Below are 10,000 nucleotides of genomic sequence, written 5' to 3' on the forward strand. Positions count from 1 at the left end.
AGCATGCAATCTTACGCCACGATGAGAATCGATACGCACCTAGGAGTTTGCTAGTGCATCCCACATAGGTTCCTGTTTGACATTCAGGGCAATTATATTTATAAATAGCACCAGAGGACATATAAGGTGATAATCGCCCCTTCGAGGTAAAGAGTATACCGATGGTGAAAGGGTTCTTAGGCATTAATTTAACGTCTATGGCATGAAAATGTCCTGAATTATTTCTGTGAACTTTTTGTGAAATTTGAGGTCATGGATAAATGGAAAGCATGCCTAAAACTTCAATTTTTGGGACAGTTAGAAATTCTGGTTTAGTAATGAAATGTTTGTTCAGTAATTGATAAATTTCCTATACACCAGCTTAGGAGAAAAACGGTTGTTATTAAAAAAGTCAATTAAAAATGTTATTCCATTATGGATAAGGGCGCAGTTCGACGTAAGGACGAGTGTTCGGTGGAGAAGGGTAGAAACGGAGTTGGATTTAGAATTGATAAAACATGAGCTATAAAAGTTGGTATCAAGTCCAGGAATGGTAGACGGTCGTTCGTAGAATCCTAATGGGCAATTATCGAGTATTTGCTGCTCCAGGGAGCACATGAAGATATTTGCAAATGTAGGGCCAAGTGGAGAACCCATGGCCATGCCCTCTACTTGTTTAAATAATTTCTTGTACCCATGCTGGAGCATCTAAGCATAAGTATACACTAAATAACTCCTTGCAATTTAAAGAAACCATTCTTCGACAAGATTCTGATTTATTCATGGCCAGTCTCGACGTAGAGTTATTATTTACTAATACCCCTGTTGGAGAAACTGTTGAATTGATCCTTAAAAAGTTGTTTCCTGTCCTGGTTCTACTTCTAATCATTTTAATCACACGCACTTTAAAACATTACTTGAACTCGCAGTGCAGGACATTGCTTTCATTTTTAATGGTAAATTATTTAAACAAGTAGAGGTCATGGCTATGGGTTCCCCTCTTGGCCCTACATTTGCTAATATCTTCATGTGTTCGCTGAAGGAGCAAATGCTCGATAATTGCCCATTAAGATTCTACTCCCTTTTCTTTCCATGTTTGTCGACAATATGTTCGGTCTCTTTAAAAGTGATTATGAAGCTAACTTTTTCGTAAAATATGCCAATACAATACATCCAAGCATAAAGTTTACTATCGAGAAAGAGGCGAACGACCGTCTACCATTCCTGGACGTTTTAGTTTTCAGACAAAACGACTGTTTTAATACCACGATTTTTAGGAAGAAAACTTTTACTGGACTTGGTACCAACTTTTATAGCTCATGTTTTATCAATTCTTAATCCAACTCCGTTTCTACCCTTCTCCACCGAACACTCGTCCTTACGTAGAACTGCGTCCTTTTACATAATGAAATAACATTTTTAATTGACTTTTTTAATAATAACTGTTTTCCTGTTAAGCTGGTGTATAGTACATTATATCAGCTACTGAACAAACATTTCATTACTAAACCAACAGTTTTAAGTGTCCCAAAAATGAAGTTTTGTACATGCTCTCCATTTACCCATGACCTCAAAGTTCACAAAAAGTTCACCGAACAAATTCAGGAATATTTTCGTATCATAGACGTTAAATTAATTCCTAAAAACCCTTTAACCATCGGTTTACTATTTACTTCGAAGGAGTGATTATCACTTTATATGTCCTCTGGTGCTTATTTATATATAGACTTGCACTGAATGTCAAACAGGGACCTATGTGGGATCCACCTCCAGACTCCTTAGGTGCGTATCGATTCTCATCGTGACGTAAGCTTCCATACTTGTAGCAGAATTTAAACCCAGGACACTCCAATATTAGAAACCACTCCAAAATCTGTAAAACACATATTGATAATAAAGACTTCTGCATTTTAGGCCATACCACCAACTCTCAAGATCTTGTTATTATAGAATCACTTTATATTAAAGAACTCACAAATCCTCCTCCCCTCTGTATTTGTCTTGACTTGTGCTGTTTGTTTATGTTTTTATGTTTATGTCTAGTTTAACGCTGTCACTCCTCCAGGTCGGTCCTTAACCTCTTGTTCTGTAACTGTTCAGTGCTGCTTTTAATTTTTGTTTACTTTATGTTCAGTTATATTTTATTTTAATGTATGCACTTTTTTAAAATTTAATTGCTTTAATTTTAATGTGTACATATCATACTCTTTTATAAGAATAATTTTTAGCTTTTACATTTCATAATTTTCAGTTTTGTTTTTACAATTTTACTAGAACTTTTATTTTTCATTTTAACAGCCTTGATGATATATATATATATATATATATATATATATATATATATATATATATATATATGTGTGTGTGTGTGTGTGTGTGTGTGTGTGTGTGTGTGTGTGTGTGCGTCTGTGTGTGTCTGTGTAATCACCAATTAATTTTTTATTGATGCTTGTTAGGGGTTAAAGTTGCACGTTTTTTACTTTTTAGTTTTATTCAGGAAACCATAATCAATTATATAGCACAGTCTTATTTTGCCTTCTTTTATCCTAACTTTTTATTTCAAAGGTCATTTACCAGATTATACTTCAACCTAGTATACGCAGTATGCCTTTTTTTTTTTTTTTGGTGTAAGTGAAAATCACTTCATTTATTGCATGTCAAGGTGTGTGTGTATGTGTGTGGGTGTGTGTGTGTGTGTGTGGAGGAGAGAGAGAGAGAGAGAGAGAGAGAGAGAGAGAGAGAGAGAGAGAGAGAAAGAAATGTACCAAGGGCTATTGTTTCTAGGACAGAACCCCTTTAGGAGATCAGAAAGCAGAACCTCAGAAGCCTACGATCTTTTGGATTCATAGTGTCATCATGACTGCCGAAAGAAATGACAGTGCTGTAAAAAAGGATGATCTTGGCATAACTTCTGCATTCACGAAACAGGATGAGGACGTCTTTTAAATATATGTGCAGCTTTGTAAATATAACTTACTGTATATGAGTAGAGCAGCATTTATCATACAATCAGACAGGTCCTGGGTATAAGCTTAAGCTAGGAAAATGGGGAAGGAGAAAAATTTGGGATAGGGGCCCCAGTCTAGGCTACTGGTTTTTAAGGATTTAGTCTTAGTCATGTAACCCTAGGCTATGCAAACGTGTGCTTCCAAAATACAAGTCATCCCAAACAAACAAGAAAATTAGCTTTTCTGGGCCAATTAATTTTTGCTGAATTTCATCATTATATTCATAATTGGGAAGGCACTCCATTGCACTCATCACAGTTATACCCAAGATGCTTAGGATTGAGGCTTTAGATATTATAGTCTTGATTATTGTAGGTTAGAGAAGGAAGGATACATCTGTATCCATTTATTCACAAATATCGCGAAATAAAATAATTTCACTAGTTTTTATTACTAATTACAGTACTTTCTTTTATGTGGCATAAACAATATAGAACCAATTTTACAGGCTGCTCTGGGAATGGCTCAAAATATAAAGTAAATATTGTGAAAGAAAAAAACTAAATTTTGCTATTACAACCATCTTGTTAAAACTGATGCTTTTAAGGGTATGATTAAAGACTAAGATTTTGTGCTCACCTAAAACTAATAGTACTACAAATATTTTGGTGGACACAAAATAATCTGAGAATAATGTGAGTCCTAAGTTGTGCCAACTTGTAAAAATGTGGTTTTATATTATTTATGGAAGTGAAATGTAATAAAAGAACTGTTTTAAGCTATAAAACTCATCAAAATATCGTATTTAAGAATATAATTGAATAATATTGTACTCTTGTATAAATAATAGGCTGTTCATCAACTAGTCAACTTGTAGTTTCAAGGATGTTGGGATATATAAATATACAAGAAGTACTGTTTCTAGTAATATCTGCGAAAATATCTAAATATAATTTGGTGAACACGTGGGCCACCTCATGTGATGAATGTTATTTAGCAGTGTTGCCAACTTCGCAGAAAAGCCCCCAACACACGCGGATTCGAAAACATTGATGGCAAATTTCAAGCCCCGTTGCGGAAATTCTGGAGAGTTTTGCATGATTTTTCCCCATATTAGTGGATTTAGTCTGAAGGTCTAAATAGTTTGTAACGTTTTTTCTAATCCCTTGCTAAATCACAAATTAAAACGTAAGTTACTGTAAACGTTTATCTTTAAAAAATATGATCATTGAGATGGAAAGTGCTCAGGTACGTTCGGCAATAAATCTTTTTAAGCTCTGCATGACCATGTGTGCCATTTTTATTATTATGCCCTCATTACTTTATTCAAATTCCTAAGTGAAGAGACGGTTTAGTTAACTGAATACGGTGAAAAGTAGATTAAGAAACGGACCCAACACTGTTCTCACTATTGAAGGAAAACTAAAAGGAATGAAGAATGCCACTAGTGATAACGGTGTTCCTAGAAGAATATCGTGATAGAGAAAATAAGAGCAACGAGAAGGAAAGCACATTAGTATAGCTTTTATTCACAGCTGATTAGGAAATATGAAATTATAAATATAATTCATTTCTTTATACTGAATGAGTGATTTGGCAACGTTTTTTACTCACACAGAAAATAAGTAAAAATGATGAGTGAAGCATAGTCTACATATATCTGAAGATCATTTTATGTCAATTTATCATCAAGAAAAAATATAGCTTATTTTGGGTCAAATTAGCTGATTCTTCGTGCTGATTTGGCGAATTCATTGACTTACACTTGTTAATAAAGATTTAAAGCCGTGTATCCATAGGTAAAAGATCAAGATCAATAAACCAGACTACGCTCGGGAAAGCTGCTTTGGCATTTTTAGTTTTTTAAAAGAAAACTATTGAGATGACTATTTGTCTGTCCATCTGCACTTTTCTGTCCGTCCCCAAATCTTAAAAACTACTGGGGCTAGAGGGCTGCAGATTGCTATGTTGACCATCCACCCTCCAATCATCAGACTTACCATATTGCAATCCTCTATGCCAGTGGTTCCCAAACTGGGGGCCATGGCACCCTTGGTTGCTGTATAGTAGAATGCAGGGGCCATGATCTGAGGATATGTATGAATAAAACCATGGGTTGTATACATACATGGGCTATGCTTGGCGGTGGGCCATAGACAAGTATCCTGTATGGAAAGTGGGTAACGACCAGAAAAAGTTTTGGAACCACTGCTCTAGCCTCAGTAGTTTTTTGTGTTTAATTTGAAGTTAAAGTTAGCTATAATCGTGGCTGAACGTCTCATGGTCCGTGACTCATACAGCATTATATGTTGTTTCTTTATTTTGGTATCCTTGACTACAGTTTGCCTCGACTAAGACTCTTTGCTCTCCTGTTTTTTCTTCCTTTCCCCTCCACTTGCATTCTGGTCCACCCCTCTGCCTTAGCCCAGCCCTATTTGGAAATATAATCGTTGTCTAAGGAAAACTACTCATCGTCCGACATTTGTATTTAATTATAAATTTAAAATGCAGCCTTGTCTTTCATTGTCTGTGTGCATTTCGTGGAAAGCTACTGACGATTTCAGGGACCACGAGTCGTCGTTTTTTCTCAAATATCTTACAAACTAATCATTTGTTCGGAATGGTCCTTTGACACGTTTACAAGACACCTCCCGGTATTTTTTGATAATATAGTGATTCTCAAATGGCGTTAGTTAAAGCGTTTACTCTTGGCTTTTAAAGGTAAAGTCTCAGGAGTCAGCAGGACTCAAATACGCAATCGAACAACCACTATCCCCCATCCCTTCCCTTCCTCCCCCCCTCCCTCTCATTTTTTCCTGATAGTTGTTTTTCCTCCTCTTCCCAACCCCCAACCCCCAAGCCCCACCGCCACCACATCCCTGTAATTTACAATATGAAATAAAAGACCGTTTTCCATGATACTTATCAATACCAGCAGATAATTGGAGGGTTCATAATAAAAAATGATAGCGAGGTTTGATGCGATGACTATAATAATCGTTCGTTTTTTCCAACGTTTTCTGTTATTAGGAACCACGTTCACCTGATTGCCACGGGGTAATAATAAAGTAAAAATCTCCGTTTTCATTAAGTTCCAACTGTCAACTAAGTTAGACTTGAGAATTCCTCAATAATTGTTGAGTAATAGATATGGCATTGCATAATGCCTTATGTGTTGAGTTGATGGCTGCAAATAGTATAGGTATCATGAAATGCAGAAAGAAAAAGGCGTCATTTTCCTTGTTTTTTCCAAAAAACCAAAAACTACAAAATGAGCGGCCAAGGTAAACAATCAAAAGGTGTGGCATGTACATCTATGGTTTGTAGCACACATAAAAAACTGTCCCAATTCTATGAAATACAAGTAAAATTCTTTTTGGAACCTACCTCAAAATTAGGTATGTCTATGAAAATATTTGAGAAAGTGGATAGTAGGCTTTTAAAGGATTGTCCTTTGTTGAGCGTTTGTATACACTCAAGACCGCTAAAGACAAGTGTTGATTTTTTTTTCATGGCGTCGACATCTGTGGTAATGTACTGAGCTGATATAAACAAGGGACACTACTGATTAGCTCTCTATTGATTGCGGGCTTCACTAAAAGACCAAATGTTCATGAGAATTTCGCCAATGCTGTGATCAACCTTTATCATTATAGCTTTCCTGCGGGTTTCTTCATTTTTCATGATCCACCATTTAATATATAAGCATGAGCCAGTACCCAAAACTAATATTACTTCATGCCATACTTACATCACTGGCAAGTGTTGCCATGAAGAAATGATAAGATCAAGTATTCGAAAACGTCATTTGTCTTAATATTTGATGTTCTCGTTCCGGGAACATTGAGGTTTCACATCTACTGAACAAGCTATGGTGTATTCTCGAATAATCCATGGTGATGCTTAATTATAAAGAATCTTTAAATTTACCTACTATGCATTTCAACTGCAGTGCCCAACGAATTTTCGCCAATAAAATATTACAAAAGTGTAGGACAAGGTTGGAATTTTTGGCAGAAGACGTTTGAAACCCCGACCTAACTGGCAAAAATTTGCACTGCAACCCAGTGTGAGTAATTAAGGTCATTGTAAGAGTTATTAAAAGAAAGACTTGCCTAAATTTCACAGGGACACCGACGGATGAGGTGTAAACAGCGTTTGACGGGAGAAAGGCTGTGCGTGGCCACTGTTTCAGCGTGGCTATTTAGCTGAACGTCCTCGAGGATGCGAGACTACTTTTGTGCCGAGGCTTTTTGTAGTATGCACCAGGCAGAGATACGGAATATGATAAATATAATAGGTGAGTTGTTAACAAGCTTAATTAAGTATAATTGCATATGTTTACAGTATACATATTGATATTGTTGAATATCAATAACATTCATGAAAATAATGATAATGAAAATTAAATTAATGAGTATTATTATTATTATTATCATTATTATTGTTGTTGTTGTTGTAAATAATGTATGATGTATTATACAATGCATTTGCATTCCCATCCAGCAAATAATAAATATTGTCCTTTTTCCATACAGGCCCTATGAGTGTGTGGCCCATGTCATGGGTATGACATTGCCGGCAGAAGGAAGATTGTGCAACTCGACACCACGCCACAAACTGTGGTAGTAGCATCACCAACAATGGCACAAGTTTTCGATCATTTTACTGTTGGAACCATTCACCGCTTTGCTCACGGCAAGTTTGCTTCAAAGCAAGTTTCCACGGCTGATGCCCTGATGAACGACTTGAAGATGGCTGGCATTACCCCAGAGATATCATCTGATACATCGGTGTGGCGGCTTATGCAGGGCGTGGGATTCAGCCGCAAAAACATCTGTGCACCTCGGTCACCGAGAAGAAAGTAGGAAGTTAGTTTACACAGACGAGACTTTGTTCACCATTAGGATGAACCACATTATGTGTTCTTTTGTTTTAATCATTTCTAGCCTTATGATGTTACAAACATTAGATTATTTTTTCTATTTTGCCTTCATATTTCCTTCAATTTCATGAAAGAGGAGTGAGGGTTTCAAGTATATATAATTAGTGCTAAAATGTTTGGAGGGGAAAACAAATGGGATACAGAGGCCAACAAATAAAGTAATAGAGGGGGGGTAGGGGAATAAACAAAGATGACTATATATGAAAGGGACAGGTTATGGTGGTTCAGAGCGTAAGAGCCACTATTCTATTTTTTTTATGCTTATAGCATGTGCAGGTCCACAGATTAAAACCCTTTCTGGACCCAATACAAAAACCATAACTGACAGCTAAAAAAAGATATACTCTATAAATCTGTTTCAATGGAACACTGGATGTAAAAGAACAAGAACCTAGAATTTCAAAATGAAATCTTTTATCTTATGCTTTGTTCACGATCTCCGTATTATCTAAAAAGGTGCATGTCCAATACATGTAACCATAATTATTAGTATTGCAAATTTCAAGCTTTCTTTGATAACATATCATTGTTTGAAAAAAAGATTTTTGAAATTTGTTTTCAAATTGACCCTGTAGGGAAACATAGATTTTTAATGGTGTATTGCTACATATTGGTAAGACAATATGAAGCAGCAGGCGATGATCTTGAAAAATAATCAGTGGCTTTGCAAAACGATGGTAATATTCCCATTTGAACACCAACACCACCACCCCCCTCTCCCATGTAGATGTGAATTATCCAAAAGCCGTGTATGTGTGTGTGTGAAACAATAAGTCAGAAAGACGGATGTAGAGAATGTACACACACCCCTCTATTCATAAAGGCATCTGGGGAGGGCCTTCTACGTAGTATGCCTTTTACATCATACCATGAATGACTGGGAGGTACTTGTGTGATGACCTTTTTCTAACCTTTGATAATGTGCCTGCTTCATATGCTTTAGTCTGCCTGCAATTTACTCTTATAGTTGCCTTAATTATCAATATTAAACATCAATGCACATTTTTGCCAATTAGGTCGGAGTTTCAACAGTCTTCTACCAAAATACCAACCTTCTCCAAAGCTTTTGCAAAATGCGATTGGCGACGAACAGTTAGACGTGGTAGCTGAAATGCATCGTAAACAAAGTTTACTTCACATTCATTTGGTGACCGGTAATAATATCAAGAGAAAAAAGTCACAGGAAAGTCACAATTTTTGCTAGGAAGAAAAGTCATAGGAGAAAAAGTCGCATTAATCTATGGTGGTATTACGTTTTCTCGTTCTCAGTGTCTGAAAAACTATGGAAGTGACTTTGTGGCGCTCCGAAAAGGCCTTGCTAGAGAACGGAAACAACAAACAATCTACGGCTGAAGGGCGGCATCAATGGAGGGGAAAAAATTATGTACAACTCCAGAGATTTAGTTTAATTGAACTATATTTACACTAAATTACGCGAGTAAGCAATTTACACCTTAAGGTTGACAGGGACCAAGTAAGTAATTCACACTTTAAGGTTGTCAGAGACTCGAATGGGTCCAGAAGTTAAATGGAAGGTGGTTGATTGCAGGTCAACCGGGACACATGGCTGGGAAATGATCCAGGCACTGAAATAACGGTTCCTCTCACAACTTGGCAAGATATGTGCATCCGCAAAGAGATTGCGTTCTAGGATCTAAGGCAATAGACATGTGGGAACATTAAACATGATTTGCTCTTATTATTTCACATCAAAGTCCACTCACAGGGACATAGAATGATTGGGAGCTTGTACAAAAAAGTATATTGCTTTGTTTTATTAACTAAGGGAACGTTTAGCATGAAACACAACGTTACTTCCCAACATAGCAGACACTAGTCTAGATGGGAATATCACAATTAGATTTAATATCACTACTACTATCACAAGGGGAATTATTTAAAACATCGATGGTACCAATGGGGAACTACACTACGGTAACCAAAAATAGGAACTGCGATGCTGAGCCAGTAGGGGGAAAGGCACCTTGGAAAAATGAAAAGGAAGTACAGACTAGAGGTAAAAAACGGTAACTGACTACACTCGAAATTACTCCATTACAATATCTGGGCCTCCGTGGTCTTCTTTTCTTTCGAATTGCTGAGCAGGGGTTACCACTATGGGCAGTAA

This window comes from Macrobrachium nipponense, chromosome 7 (assembly GCF_015104395.2).
Source record: "Macrobrachium nipponense isolate FS-2020 chromosome 7, ASM1510439v2, whole genome shotgun sequence".
Taxonomy (NCBI): Eukaryota; Metazoa; Arthropoda; class Malacostraca; order Decapoda; family Palaemonidae; genus Macrobrachium; species Macrobrachium nipponense.